Source organism: Rhodnius prolixus, unplaced genomic scaffold (assembly GCF_049639745.1).
Source record: "Rhodnius prolixus isolate KJV_2025 unplaced genomic scaffold, Rpr scaffold_1, whole genome shotgun sequence".
In the NCBI taxonomy this organism is placed as follows: Eukaryota; Metazoa; Arthropoda; class Insecta; order Hemiptera; family Reduviidae; genus Rhodnius; species Rhodnius prolixus.
In genome coordinates, this window is record NW_027411581.1 from 61,518,072 (window position 1) to 61,534,403 (window position 16,332).

The 16,332-nt window shown below is 32.4% G+C and overlaps 1 protein-coding gene across 4 annotated transcripts in view; it reads left to right on the top strand.

The window, feature by feature from the left end:
* Nucleotides 1-15,091: 15,091 nt before the first annotated feature.
* The window catches only part of LOC141450987 (longitudinals lacking protein, isoforms A/B/D/L-like), a 65,464-nt gene continuing 64,223 nt past the window's right edge, over nt 15,092-16,332 (top strand). For 2 of the 4 annotated variants that reach the window (XM_074121972.1, XM_074121980.1), the window contains exon 1: nt 15,104-15,463. The gene's annotated coding sequence lies outside the window, so the exon portion shown is untranslated. Of the gene's footprint in view, nt 15,464-16,332 lie in introns of all 4 variants that reach the window. The other 2 variants (XM_074121959.1, XM_074121963.1) reach the window with 2 other exon arrangements.

The following is a 16,332-nucleotide window of genomic DNA, read 5'->3' on the forward strand; positions in this document are numbered from 1 at the left end:
CAATAACATTTGAAGACAACTACCTTAATAATTAAGGTTTTTGTTCTTAAATCTACTAGCACAAATTGATTTTTGTGTTATCTCCGGAAGTAATCAGAGCAAAGATTTTTTGAAAATTCGTTGACAATTTCATTTAACACTTCTGCTAACTAACAACTGCAGAAAAATTTCCAACAGATGTTTCACTTTAATAAAAGTTTCAGGATGGTACAATAGCCCATCTCTTGTAGTATCTCTGATGACCCTTTGATCTCTCCCAATTTTTATTTCATCATCACCATCATAATCCCTTCATTTTGTGCTTCTTCCTTCTAATTTTTTTTCATCTATTAAAACTGTCCGGTAGGACAGTTGTATAAGGGTTGATCGTCAAAAACTGCACGAAAAAGCGTAACGTTGAAAAACACCCAACTTTGACAATTTTTTTCTATTTTTCTATAAAAGATAAAATTCCCAAATTTTCTTTAAAATATAGGGCAAACCCTCCTTTATAACTGTAATTTTTTGCATCAACCCAGATCTAATAGATTTCGAGAAAAAAGTTGTTGAAAATGAGCAAAAACGGCTTTTTCAAAAATTGGTCTTGTTCTTGTTGTTGTTGTTGTTCTTCTTCTTCTTGTTGTTACCTTTTTTGTAAACAACGTACAGCCTAAACGCGCGTACCGATTTTCATGAATGAGGTGTCAATCGATTCGGAATTTTATGTAGATGTGCCTTTTGGGGGTCTCGACGCTGTACATCGAATGGGAGAGGAGTTAGCCCCCTTTATGTAAGGCCCCCTCAAAAATTATTATTACTAATTACTCTGTAAATCTTGGCCCGATTATGATAAAATTTGGTAGGATGATTAAGTTAGGGCTCCCCTACGTAACATTAAAGCGGCGATCAGCTCTTTCACTTGTTAAGAGGAAGTATAGCAATCGTTTCAAATTATCTGACACGTGAACCGATTTTCATGAATGAAGTGTCATTCGAATCGAAATTTTGTATAGATTTGCACTTTAAAAGTCTCGACGCTATGCCTCATGAGGAGGGGAGTTTGCCTCACCAAAGTAAGGCCCTTTCTAAAACTATTAATACTAATATTTCTATAACGCTTTGTCTGATTTTGATAAAATTTAGCAAGAAGAAGTGGTTAAAGCTCCTCTACGTGGCTGTTAAGTGCCATCATGCTCTTACACCTACTAAGAGAAAGTATTGCAATCGTTAAAATTATCAATGAGTGAACCGATTTACACCAATGAATTGTCGTTCGATTCAAAATCTTTGCCTTTTAGGGAGCAATACTGTAATTGCAGTTTATTTTTCTTACTCCTCTTAAAAGAAAGTACTGAAATCGCAGTTTAATTCTGTTACTTAAGTACAAATACCTTCCTATTTTATTCAAAACGTTTTCTCAAAAAAAATTTGTTATTGAGGATGGTTTGGGCACCGCAACTATAATTATTCTTTAAAAAGATCTCACCAGTGGTAGTTACGGTTCCGACTTGACACCTTATCAGGTTATAATGATAGAATTGCTTATTCTGATTTTAAAAAAATCTGTAAAGCAGATATGTAACTTTGCAAAAATCTATCCAAAGGGTACAAAAATCTCCTTAACAAAAACTTACAGTTTAAAAAGTTAAGTATAAGGGTTGATTAAACGCCAAAAGGTACACAAATCAGCAAGTACCCAACATTTCATTAATACTTCATTGATATTATTTAAGTAATTTTACCGCATTAATTTTTATTCATATTTTTTAAAATTTATTAGATGTCACAGACCCTTATGCTGGCCAGTTCATTCATTATATTTTTTTGTTATAATTTTGATAAAATGTATAATATATCTTCGTTATTAAATAGGTACTTTATTTTAACTCTATTCCAAATTATTCTTCTGATTTATCTTTAATATGCCCTTTATTTTGAGTAGTCACATATACATGCATGTTAAAGTAGAAAAAGACTAAGAGTCGGCTACTGTTTAAATTTGAATCAATATTTTTGGATTTAAAAGAATATTTCAGTCTTGAATTCGTCTTACCGAAATATTCGTGAGTACAAATCACACACAGTTAATAACAAGTAGATTATTCTACAATAATTATTCATTTCTCAATTGTAATTTAATTTAGTCCCCCTAATTTTACTTATAGTAAAATACTGGAATAATTAGCTGTCCTAAAAATAAGCATATCTTATTTTTTTTATATTACACATATACAACATTGTGGGAAGAACACCTAGATTGAGAATGTAATTGAAGAAAACTATATTATTTATGATAAAGCCAGATTAATTTATTATCTATCATTATAAACATTTGACTACTTCATAAAATGACAATTACTTTAATCGAAGAATGAACTTAAACCGACGACTTTTATTTAAAAATACAAATAAACAAAATAATTAATATATGTTGGTGTGAGCATTTTTTTAAAAGAAGTATTTGAATTTTTTAGCCTCATATTTTTTTTCATTTTTTATAACGTTTTAGTTTGATTGTTATATATAAAATAGATATTATAGTTAATCTACAGTGCTACTTGAACAAATATTTTGTAGATGTAAATGGCCAGCATAAGGGTCTGGGACATCTAATAAATTTTAAAAAATATGAATAAAAATTAATGCGGTAAAATTACTTAAATAATATCAATGAAGTATTAATGAAATGTTGGGTACTTGCTGATTTGTGTACCTTTTGGCGTTTAATCAACCCTTATACTTAACTTTTTAAACTGTAAGTTTTTGTTAAGGAGATTCATAAAAGTAATAGATACAAAGCAATATTTACTTAATACATTCAAAGTTCTATTTAAATGATGCCCCCTTTGTGAAGTCTTCCTATTGCGTTTGAGGGTACTAAGAAAGATGTACATAGATCAAATTAAAAGCTATAGCTGAACATTTACCGTCATAAATGTGAGTCAGAGCAGACACATTTCTTTACAATATACTAAAATCCAATTGAGTCCTATTTTTTTACGTTTCTATCTGACCACCATGGGATGGTAGTTGCAACCTTCTTTGAAAACATTACAAACAAACAAAAGGAACACCGTGTATCTGAATACAAGAATTTCCTAAATGATGAGCTCCCTTTAAAATTACAGTTTTTCAGTAATAAGAATAATAGCTAATAAATACATCTTTAATTACAGAAATCTATATATAAATCGGTTTAAAAAAATAAAACTCTAAAATGCATAACCCTTTAAATATAAGTAAAGACCTAACTTTGGACAATTATACGCTTAGGGAAGCATGTTTTCTGAGTCATAAATTAGAAAATAAAGAGGTGCAAAGTAATTCTTTGACGGAGATTTTCAAGCAACCTTCACAGGGCCTTCTGGTAATTTTTAAAAAAAATATGAAGCCAGAGCTTCATGCAAATTTTCATCTTTTTTTAATATGTAAAATAATGGAGGAAGCAAGGAGAAAATTATTTGTAAGAACCAGATCTTGTGGCAACCTTTAAGTTGAAATTTGTAAATTATTTTTTGTAAAACCTTTAAAAACTTCAATATCGATCTACCTAGAGATATATGACAAAATATCTACGAATCTAAAAAAAAAAAAAAAAATGCAAGCGCTTTAGGGGATGCGGGCGTCTTACAGAAATCCTAGTCTCCGAATAACGTGACCCCAACTAATTACTTTATTAGGCAACGCACCTCAAGGTAGAGGAATAGTTCATGCTACAACTATTTGGGTGACCATAGCCATATACCAGTGGTTCTTAACCGGTGTTCCGCGAATATGGTCCAAGTGTTCCGCGAAATTTTAAATGTATTGAAAATAGAAACTTAAGAAAGATACGAAAACAAAAAATCGTTCCTTTTTTTAAATTTGAATTTGTACTACCAAAGTTGGCCTATCTTTTTAAGTCATCGTCTTTTACAACATTTTTCCAGTGGAAGTGAATTAGTGATGAGCATATTCGTTCATTTTCTTTTTAATTTTAATTAATACATATATCTTTTTTGAAAATTATATTCGATTTTTTATTATTCATTAATTTTATGTTCTTGCTAAATACCGAATTTCAAATTTTTTAATGTTAGTGTTCCGCGAGAAAAATATATACATAATTGTGTTCCGCGTCTTTGAAAAGATTAAAAACCACTGCCATATTTCTATATCCTCTTTCTAGAGGTTTTCGACATCTACCCCTTCACTCTTAGGAATGTATATGGCAGCTCCATTGAACTCTTCTTGAAATGGGTCTTGAACCTTTCTTTCCAGACTTAAAACCAAGACTTGCATGGGATTATATTCTGGATTATTCTCGAAGCTTATTTTTAGTTCCAATGAGTTGAATTTAAAATAACAAGTGTTATACAAATTAAAATTTGCAAGTCAAAAACAAGAACGTCATAATTACACAATAATTTTTAGATATTTCCCCTGGAAAGATAAATAAAATTATAATGTACTATATCAAACGATTTTTCTTATTTTAAAGCTTTAGCAAAATGTTTTCCTAACTTAACTAAAAGTCTTCGATTAGGTTTCAAAATTTTTTGATAACTTTTTAATCGGCAAGGCGGAAATTGCCGAAATTTGTTTTTAGTCTTCAAAATTCTTTTTAGTTACACACAGGATACCAAAACGAGACAGAAAGTTAGAATGTTCAGCATTAAGAGTTTTATTTATGATTTTACAGATTAAAATTCATTAGTTTGATTCACATTATTATTAATCTATTTAATTTAAATGTAAAAAAGAAATTGGAAAAAGGAGCCACAAATCAAAAAAATATTTAGTGGGGCACATTAATATACTCTCTACAGGTTTATTTTTATTTTTTAAACTATGTTATTAACGAAAATCTATGCGAACTATAAAAAAAAAAGAAAAAAAAAGTTACATTTTATTTAAATGTTTCGAATGGTAATGATATTTCAGATGATGTTTAAGTTTGGCCTTATAATTACAATGTGGGCAAGCAAATTGTGCTTCTTTGCCACATTCATGCTTCTTATGGAAAAGCATACTTGATCTGCGCTTGTACATCCTTCCACAGGAATCGCAAGGAAATGAACCATTATACATCTCCACAGCAGTCTCAATATAAAACTTTCCGTCTGCAAAAATTATCATGAATTTAGAAAATAAACCATTTATATTTATATGTTACTTCTCTGTTGTTATTAGTTTAATCTATATATCACCAAACACTAATTTATCTTAGAAGTTGCATTGGTGAACCTGGTATCAGCTAAAACTTTCTTCTGTTTTTTTTCTTCTTCTTCAAGATAAAAATGGTATTTAAGGACGAGAATTAAGATTAACGTCACAAAAAAGTTGAGCGTTAATAAACAAATTATCAAAACTCCTAATCCAAGGTCTGAAATTGAAGGGATAGGGCACATCAAACCGTTTAGCGTGGAAATGACTGTATTTTATTATTTAGTTGCGATATTTAATTGGGAGTTGTTATGAATATCAAGTCCCACATCGTCTAAGAAAGTGAATAAATTTTTCTGTTCCTGCGAATCCCTGAAGAGGCCTAAGGTCAAATTTAGGAAATTGTGAATGTACATTTGCCAAGTTATGCAATTTCTCACATTTTTTCCCCCCTGGTTTATACGAAAAATGAGTCCGTAGTTAAAATCCACCAAAAAACACCACTGCCTAGGTAAGTAGGAAAAAAAAGTCTTTATTTTAAAAATAAAAGTTAAAAAAAAAATTACAATATTCTTATGATCAAAACCTTAAAACATTCTCTTTTTTTTCTTTTTTTTAATTTAGACTACATAATCTCCACAGCTGTTCAAATTTCGAAATTAGGTTTTTTTTTGTTTTTTTTTAAAGTGACTTACTGTTTGTCACAGTAAACAAACTCGTTGCGAGTTTAAATATCTCTACAAGATACTTAACTATTCTATTTTTTCAGGCGGGGCTTAACGTCCAACTACCAATTAGGTGTCGTGGACGGAGGCGACTAGCAAACATACTTTACTGTAAATTTCTTTTATTAACCATTAAATAAAATCCAAGGCCTAAGACCGGGAATCGAACCCAGTACCACAATACATATTAGCTTCGCAGGTCTCGCCTCTAACCGCTCGGCTACTGTGGCGCCCAGATACTTAACTAAACTACATACAAATTTCATACTATGAATGTTCCATTCAGCAGTTGCAGTACTTTTCCACGTTTTAAACTCGCGAATGTAATTAAATTACAAATACATTTAGCAAGCTATTTTTTTTTGGTGAAAAACGTTTTGGTGCAACTCTTTTATCCTTATTTCAGGTTCGAGGTTAAAAACATTTATCTTTCTGTTATTTGTTTTAGTTATACAAAACTCATATCTTCCAGTAATTTCCTAATGTATGTTTACTAAATAATATCCAGAGTATTGGTAAAATTATTACAAGTTTAAGATGAGTAGGGAGAGAGACAGTTCATTTAAAAACAAACATTTAACCTATAAGGAAAGAAAAATGATCAACAAATTTTACATATTTTTTTGTTAAACTTTCCATCATAAGTTCTGAAAATGACCTAGCACCCTTAGGTCCGAAATCTTTGCAAAATTTTGTAGAAAAGACTAAAATAGTTATTAAAATTTCTCTACCCTTCTCGGATGAACCAGTTACCTGAAAGATGTACATGTTTAACTTGACTTACAGAGGAATCATTTCGGTACTTCCTTGAGAAACTGATAGAAATATTTACAAATGGCATTAATTATATTTTATTTATTTTAAATACAAAGTTTAAAACATATCTAATTCACAAGTTCTGAAGTCTAACTTAAATGGAAAACTCTTACAGTACGCAACAATAAGACCACAAAGAATTCTCAATAAAATAATTTATTTAATTAAAATATTAATATAATCATAAAAATCTGCACAATTCTTCTTATTAGTATGGAAAAAGAGTAAAAAATAGTTATTAAAATTTTGACAAAAGCTCCACAATTAATCTTATTTATTCAAGCGTTATGCAAGTAATATTGAATGTTATTACAGAGATCTTAATTTAAATTTGATAACTATTAATTGGACATTAGTCCATTTGTTTCTTGAAAATCTAAATCTTAACCTGTCGAAAAAAAAACTACTTCCAATCATTTATTGATAAGAATATAGAAACTCTTAAAAAGACTATTTAAATGTCTCAAAAATTATTTAAGAAGTAATAGAAAAACAAGTAAAGTAATACATTTTTAATTTTAATTTAATTTAGTTTTGATAATTAAGAAAATAAGAAGCCCTGGAAGCTTCTAATAAGCATGCAATTCAATCTAGAAATTAACTCTCCTTTACCATCTGTCTCTGATAATCTAAATACTCATTCCTCACTGATTGTCTCAAATGTTTTAGTCAGAATATTGGAATTGTGGTGAACCAATCACGTTCCTGCTGTTGCAGTTTAAATTTTTATTAATATTTCTTTTACTCATTACTTTCTCGCCCTGTGATGGCGAGGCAGGGAGTAAAAACGGCAATTAAAGAAGGGAATATTGTTGGAAATGTAGTGTAATAATCTGTAGATACATAATTTTAAAGATAAGTGAATGCATTTATTCCGTGAAAAATTTAGCGTCCTTTTTACTAACTGAAGCTGTAGAGATAACATGGAAAATTATTTCTTCTTCTTCTTCTTCTTTCCTGGCTCTACAACCCAGTGATGTGGGTCTTGGCCTCCTCAACATGCATCCGCCAGTCGTCTCTATCTCTAGCGGCCGCCATCCAGTTACGCAGTCCGAGGATATTCCTCGCGTCCTGGGCGACTCCATCAGTCCAACGCAGTAGACCTACCCTCCGTCTCCTATCCGGGGTCCCGCGCAGCAGTTTGGAGGGAATCTCATCGGCACTCAGCCTCGCCACCATGGCCTGCCCATCTCAGCCGGTTTAGTTTAATCCAGGCTACTACTGGGGGGGGGGCTCCTTCATTAGATCATATAGCTCTCTATTCTTCCTAAGTCGTCAGGTCGTGCCTTCACGTACTGGGCCGTAGATTTTGCGCAGTAGCTTTCTCTCGAACACCTGCAAACGATGTTCGTCTGTCTTTGAGATGGTCCAAGTCTCTGAGGCATATGCCAAGACAGGCCGAATGAGGGTCTTGTACAGCCTAAGTTTGGTGCCTCTTGTCAGCAATTTACTGTTAAGGTGCTTATTTAGGCCATAATAGCACCTGTTAGCCGACAGCAACCTCCTTCCTATTTCTTGGGAGACGTCATTATCGGCTGTCACAAGAGATCCCAGGTAGACAAACTCAGCTACATTTTCAAATGCGTAGTCCCGTATGCGGAGTGGTTCTTTTTGTGTTGGGTCGGTGGAGAGGAATTTTGTTTTTCATCATTAACCTCCAAACCCAATCTCCTGCCGTTGGCTTCAATTCTCAGGAAAGCATCCTTTACAGCATCGACTGTTCTACCCACAACGTCTATGTCATCTGCGTAGGCTAAGAGCTGCACAGATTTATGGAAAATGGTTCCCGAGGTTTGGATTTCCGACTCTCTGATCACCCTTTCGAGAGCCAGGTTAAAAAGCAAGCAGGCTAATGCATCGCCTTGCCTTAATCCGTTTCTCTTGAAAATTATTTAAAAATAGAAAATCAAACACTATGCGTCATATTTGGACCTCTTGTGATCCACTTTATTTTTCAGCAGGATACTAAAGGTCAGCATAGTGATCTAAATATAACCGCAACGTAAAGTTTGTTCAACGGAGAAGACACTAAAGCCTTTTGTGGAACCATAATTTTCGTGCTCTAGCGACGCAAGACTGCCTGGAGGGGTCTAGAAGACTCCACAGCGCAGATTAGTGATGACAACCTATATGATACAGCCTAACAGAAAAAGTGGGCAACTGCCTGATTGCAATCATTCAAATTGTCTGCAGGACAAACATATCCTCCATTCTTTTTAATTCTTTATTACGTCATGGGAAGTTCTCTTATTCCATTTATGATGTAAAATCTTAAAAGACTGTTTGGCATGGAAATTCTAAAAGATATGACGTGAGGCTGAAGTTTTATAGCAAGGATTAGAAACCTGACGCCGAAATAATTTCTAATAATGTCCTTTCTGCTATTTAAAAAAAAAAGAGGAAAAATTTATGAAAGAGAGGATATTCCACTAGATACATAATTCTGGGTGACCACCCTTTGAAAGATTGTCAACATACATACTAATCAAACAAATCTAAGGATGTTGCTTTGGGCGATTTAAATGGGTTGCCGCAAAATTTCCTAGAGGACAATGAATTGTGGTATGGCTACCTTTCTAGATACTGAAGAGACTTTTAAAATTGTCTCTCTTATTAGTAGAATAGTAAGCAAGACCCTGGCATAAAAACCAAATATTTGCGGGTCAAAAAATGCGGGTCGCTTGAGGCTTCTACTTGCTAGCGTTTGTTTTGGCCGTGGTAGTAAAGAATCAAGTTCAACCAGAAGCTGACTTGGAATCACACAATCACACGTATAGATGTTACACAAGGCTAGAATCGCCCTTAAAAAGACGACTTTAGACAATTCTCTCCGACAAGTGGGCCATTTGAAGGAGCCTCACATACCCAGAAAATACATGATCGCAGGAGCACAGCACTCTGCTTATTACATCCTGAAAGCTACTGGACCAGCCATCACTAAAATTAATTCCAGGTAAAACAATCTCTGTAAATCATTATCGGCTGTGTCTCTAACAGTGAAAACTTTAAAAACCCAGATTTCAAAGATATTATATCTTCTTCTGAAACTGTAGTCGTCACTAAAAGTTCTCATGTTACCCATTGAGTACTGGGGAGGGACGAAGTCCTAACTATCCAAAGCTCCAATTGTCCCACATATAGGTGACCCTGTATGACGATGATGTGGGTGTGTGAATGTATGTGGGTTTGTTGTCGGGCGCAAATATGTAGGTGAGTGGGAAGGAACGATAGTAGAATGTGCCTGTGGGATCTTTAAACCCATATGGTGGCACACACCAATTACTGCTGCATGTCTATATAGGCAAATGCAAAGCAACATTGCTAATGCAGATATTACTAGGCTCGTGTTCTGCAAGGAAGGTTCTGTAAAAAACAACAGCAAACATACTATTTCTTAAATATTTTGAATGTTTATTATTTGCATTATGGGTATATGGGCTGCAATGAAAGTGTTGCTCTTGTTTTTAGGCTGTAATATCCGCAGAAACGTTAGCGTCTTAGAATCACCAAAGAAAAATGGATCTCATTACAACAAACAAACGATTCTTAAATATACTAATGCAACAGTTTTTAAACCGGGTTGTGCTTCATTTACGATGAAGAACATAAATTAACGTCATTACGTTCGGACATACTGGCCGGCCATTCCATGTCAGTGAGCCAGAATATTCATCCGATCAGAATGCACGAACTTTTATATTTTGTAGCTTACGCAACGTTCTTTATCATTCCTTACAAAAATTTGTCATTAAGCAGGAACTTTTCAAGTATTATAAAGCGCTCCCTACGCCACTTTTGAAGATGAATGTATTCGTTGACAAATTTTGTTAAACAATTTTTGTTTGAAACATTTCTTTAGGGAAGACGGAAATTATTTTTATCCATATCGCTCTTTCAGACATCCATAACTCTTGTATGTAATATATATACATATCTGAAATGTGACTAGACTTCCTAACATTTTGGAGATTTCGAGCGATTAATTCCCTTCCAGTGAGATGTGTCTTTTGTCACCTAATCTGCATAAACTCATGCCACTCAACTTCTCTTGCAATGCCACATACTTCTCATGGTGAACTGAATGAGCGCCCAGACACGAACTTGCCTCACATTTTGCGTGGAGATGCGCGTAGTGAGTCACAGTTTCCACTCACCCGGAATATAATCTAAACTTTAGTCTAATTTTTATTTTTACATTGCTGACATCAAATGGATTCATGTTTTTACTGTACGAAGTTAAGCTATTTATTATTTTCATAGACCTGGAATTTTCATCTTTCAAATTTTTCTTTTTAACACATAAAATAATATCCAAGGCTAAGAACTCCAATGTTATACATTTAGCTTTGAGGTCCACGCCTCTAGCTAGTCCCTCCAACTTTTGTGGCACCTTACCGTAAACTGCTTGGTGAAGCAAACTTCCAAACGGATGAAAGCACATGTCTTTTGATGCGCAATACTTAATGGGTGTACATTTTTCGTTTAAGAGTTCAAGTTAGAAGCTAAACACACTTCATCCACCAATCAGTTTCATAATATGTGCAGGCAAATTTATTGTTTTATGGTGCATAGGCTTCGCAAACATTAATTTAGGAAATTGAAATACAGCTGTATACGAAACACTTACGAGCTATACATTTTTTTTAGTAATTTTCACTTTTAGGGCCTCTTTACGAATTGAAACAATATAAGTTCCTAAATTCTGCTCAAACAGCTGTCACACTAAACTACGTATGAAAATGTAGGAGGGCTCGCAATGAAGAATAACATCCTTCGCAGCATTTTTCTTTCAAGAAAACGAAACTGCTATGACGAATCAACTTAATGATAATTATATTTTCTCAAGTGCTAAATAAAAAAAGCCGTATTTGGCCACAAAATATTTTCTAAACAAATTCTAAAACCACCATAATTTAAAAGATCTTAAAATCTGTTACAAAGAATTTGGTGAATATACCGAAACAACCTTATACAAGAGATCCCAAAAACTTATGAACCATATTTTATGCTACTTTTTGAAGGACTCTGAAAACAACAAAACCAATTACTTTTTAATTTAAGAGAGGTCTATATGAGGGGTTGCTGGCGTCCAGTTATTTTCAGTGCATTGCTGTCCTCTTTATAGTATTCTCTAGCTACAGTCAATACCATTAACATCGATAACCAGTTAGTATAAGAGGCGTTTAGGAAGTACAAATCTAAGAACAGGTACCAGGATTCGAACCCTGGTTACCAGCGTGAGAATTTAGAGTTTAACTGCTGAGCTTATCCACTTTCTTGATTATGGTACTTAGACTCACATATTAATCATTCTCTTCAAATATCTGCCTTATTACCATTCTTGCAAAAGTTTCAGAAAGCACTGAAGAAACCCTCTTTCAAATATTTTCTGGTAAACATTAATTCACATACCATGATGGCTTCTTGTTGCATTCAGCAATTAAATATATTGCAACTTCTGAAATTAACACTATATTGTTATCGAGCGATATAATTCAATACCTTGCCAAACTTACCCTATACACTCCTTATAAAAATATTTCTTGACGTTCCACAAATTTTTGATATAATCCGAAAAAAAATTAACAGTGGTAAGGAGAATGAAAGACTAATTGTACTATTCTCTACAAAAAAAGGTTGAGATTATTACCTACAATAGGTAAAAATGAAATTAAATTACAATAAAAATACTTTCGTTCAACAAGTTTGAAAAAACATGGTTTCAATAGAGTTTCTTATAAAGTAATACCGTCTTCCAGGGCAAAAAACTAAACATCCTCCTACCTTGTATTGTTGTCTTTGATTCCACCTAAAACAAAAAACAGAACATATTAAATAACTTTACGTAATAAAAATATTACAAAGCACTTATATGAGGAAGAAGTTCATACCCTCTGCTTTATGACAAATAAAGAACTGATAAACTTTTAACATACACGATATTTAAGGTTTCGATCTCAGTGATATTGTCTCATCACTTTCTGTTGAAATAAATTCTTAAAAATGAAGTTTACAATGTTCCCCATTCAAATAATAATAATTTCTTAAGACAAATTAGACAAGAATGACCAAATAACCTGGACCCTGACTACACAACTACAAATTACGGTCAGTAACAACGAAACATCAAATTAAAATACGTAAAAGCCCCAAAATATATCTTACTTCGTTTCAATTTCAATTACTTCAGATAAAAAGAATTGTTACTACGTAACAATAACAACATTACAAGTTCTTGCAAGCAACGCAAGAGGTAATTTTAACATCTCTAATCACGAGCATTTGGGAGTCCCTATTCAGGATTTTTCTCAAATTTAAGTTCTACATAATATTTGACATCATGCCATAAAGCTTGTTAAGATTAATTTCAACATAAAATCACTTCAAATTAAGTAAATAAAAATTCTGCAATTCAAATAACTTACATTGAAAAAAAAGAAAGTTCAACTCCTGCTTTTAGCAAACAAAAAAATGAGTTTTATTTGCACTTAACATTCACTTAAATTAAAACTACACCCAATATTACTACTTAATAATAGTTTATTAACTATTTGAGCACAGAACATTTCTAAAATTCTTCCGAATGACACACTAATGGTAAAATATTAAGGTTAACCTCACTACTATAGTTCGAACATCATATTTCACTTTTAAAAAAGAGTCAGAAGTAATTGATAAATTTTGTAAAATGAAATCACATCACCGACAATATGAAAAAATTAAGTAATTAAAATTCAAAATATTTAAGAAATAGTATGTTTGCTATTGTTTTTTACAGAACCTTCCTTTTTACACGAGCCTAGTAATATCTGCTTCAGCAGTGTTGCTTTGCATTTGCAATAACAATAACCCATTGGAAGTTTTTAACAGGTTACATTATACACAAACTCAATACATAACAAAGAGGTGACTGAAAAGGAGGGCCCTCAAAACATATAACAGCGTGTAAAATTAAATTGCTATCATTGTCTAATCTAAAGCATAAATGTCAAGGTAAAATCCTACAAATACATTAATGTTTATATTTCATTGTAACTGGGTAATTGCCCGTATTGTAAATAAATAAATAAATAAATGTTTTCGTACAAACGTTTTTAGTAAATTGATTTCAACAACTTTTCCAAGTAAAAACGAAATATAGGATAACAATTGTCTCAAAAATGTAAAGAAGATTAATTTTAACGTATATTAAAAATGCACAAAGGAAGGAAGTATGGAAATTAAATGGACTTTTTAAAAGACATTTTTGCGGTTGACTCAAAATGAATATTTACTCTTGGTGAAGAGTAAACCGGTGATGTGAAGCACTTCTACTAGCTTCCCTGAGGCGTGTGCTTTGAAGCAAAATTTAAGCATAACTATTTAGACTAGTAAGTAATAAGACTTATTGCGATTAACTATGGAACGTACATTCTTACAATTTTTATTTCTAAATTACTAAATTCTAAGCCCGCATTTTTATTGTCCAATTCCTTAACCAGTTGTCGTGCTCGGACTAAGCTCAATTTAGGCAGGCAGTTTTGTAGAATTATGTATACTCTGACAGGAAATTTTTTCTATCTTAACATCATATTATCTCATTCTGTCACGCACCACGAGAGCTGAAAGCAAAAAATTGTATTTCGATTTGTAATGCAGATGTGTGTTTGAGCGATCTAGCAATGAAAAAAATTATATGGCCTAAGAATCTTCAGTGGTATAAAATCGCGGTCCATTTTACCTGTGGTATATTGAGGAGGAGCGCTGGGATTTAGATTTGTGTGTCACTTGCTGCATTTAAGAAAACACATTCAGCTCCAAACATTTCTTTTTGGGTTTCTCCAAGCGCAGTAGGCGGAATTCTCGGAATTGATGCCGGGCCTTTGCCACTAGTTCAGCGTTAGCGTGGAAGCCCAGAGCTATTTGCCAAAGGATCATAGAGAACCCGAAGTCGGCCCGACTAGAAGCATAACATGAAACTGAAAAACCTTGTTTAACGTTCAGAAATAAAGGAGAGGGTAGATATTTCCTACCTAAAATTATTTAAAATAATAAATAAGGAAATCTCTTTGCACTAATATAAAAATTACAAATGCGATTACTGCAGTTTGATATATTTTTTCAGATCTCTTAAAGAAAATTGTTTTTTCAGAGTAGTGAAACAGATTTCTTTCAACAAACATAAATGCTTCAACGAACATTTCACGGTAAGGAAATGACATGGCCACCAGCTCTGAGGAATCTTAAAATAATTGTAATATTAAGGGCACCCTTCATTGAATCTCACTTGTAATGCTCTCCATCCTTCAGTAAGAACCAAGAAACTGAAAGAAGATTTGGTACATGTATAAACGAATGCATAGCAAATTAAGAGAAAGGTTTAGTTTCTCCAAATACTGGAATTATAATAAATTCAATTTTATTTATTTTCTAGATCAAACAAACTATGGGTAACACTGCTATATCTCGTGGTTTAGAAGGTTACTTGTTCTTAGTGATTGTTTGGTTTGGACTTGTCAGGAATATACTTGTTAATAAATATAGTAACTTTTGCCTAGATAATTGTGATGCATAGTGATTTAAACAGAATTAAAAAATAATTTCATTTAAAATAAAACTTGTTGCCTCTTTGCAAAATATCCTGTTTGCTAATGCTTACATTGATGCAAATTTAATTATTATCAAATATTGAAAATAACTTTTTCAAAAAAATGTGGTGTTAGACAAATAGATATTAGTGTATTTTTTCTTTATTTTTATCATGTGCCATAGTGAATTGGTTGGGAGTTAATTACTCAAAGAGATGCTTACATTCTCAGGTTAGATTCCTAATTATTTGCCACAAAACTTTTTCGTTACTAATGACAATCTTCTTACTTGTTTATATGTAAGCTACATTTGAGTACTTAGGCGAATGTTTTTAAAGCAATATAGTAAAGTTTATGTTTCTACTTAGTGCACAAACGCCTTAGTACTTAAATCTAATGCGACAATGTGAAAATTACATTTATATTTAAAATATATATATTTTAGCACTGATTCAGTATTAAAGTAAACACCCTTAAACAGAAAATTATGTCACTTATTGCAATATTGGCAAAAATAATTAACTTGTGATGAAATTCAGAATAACACTTATTTCCTAAAAGCTTAGAAAAGAATGTAGTTTCCCCAACTTTTTAAAAAGGATTAAGTGCATAATATACATTACGCTATTTTTCTAATAGCGAATGTATTTGTCATCTAATATGAAGGATAAGTCTTTGTCTAATTCAGAAAATAGAATAGAAATCTTAAATTATTCCTAAAGGTTTAGTTTTAAGTTGCCATTTACCTTAATACATAATGCTGCTGTTCTCACCAGCTTAACTGAAATAAATCAGCTTTTACAACAATTTGATGGTTTAAATTATCTTTCGAAAAAGAAGTTGGACAATACCTTATCGATTCATTTCCTTGGATTTTTCGCTATACTAACAGATTTATGGTATTATACACATCAGTTGTAAAAAGTTTTTCAACTGTTTTTTTAAATATTTTATTTTAAAGCTGATATCTCAGCTGATCAGCTACAAACTTTGTTTTCTAAAATTGTTTTAAACGAATTAATTTATTTAAATTGTGCCATACAAACCGTTTAAGAAAACAGAATTGAGACGCCTCAACTTCACTCTTTTCAAAAAGCAAA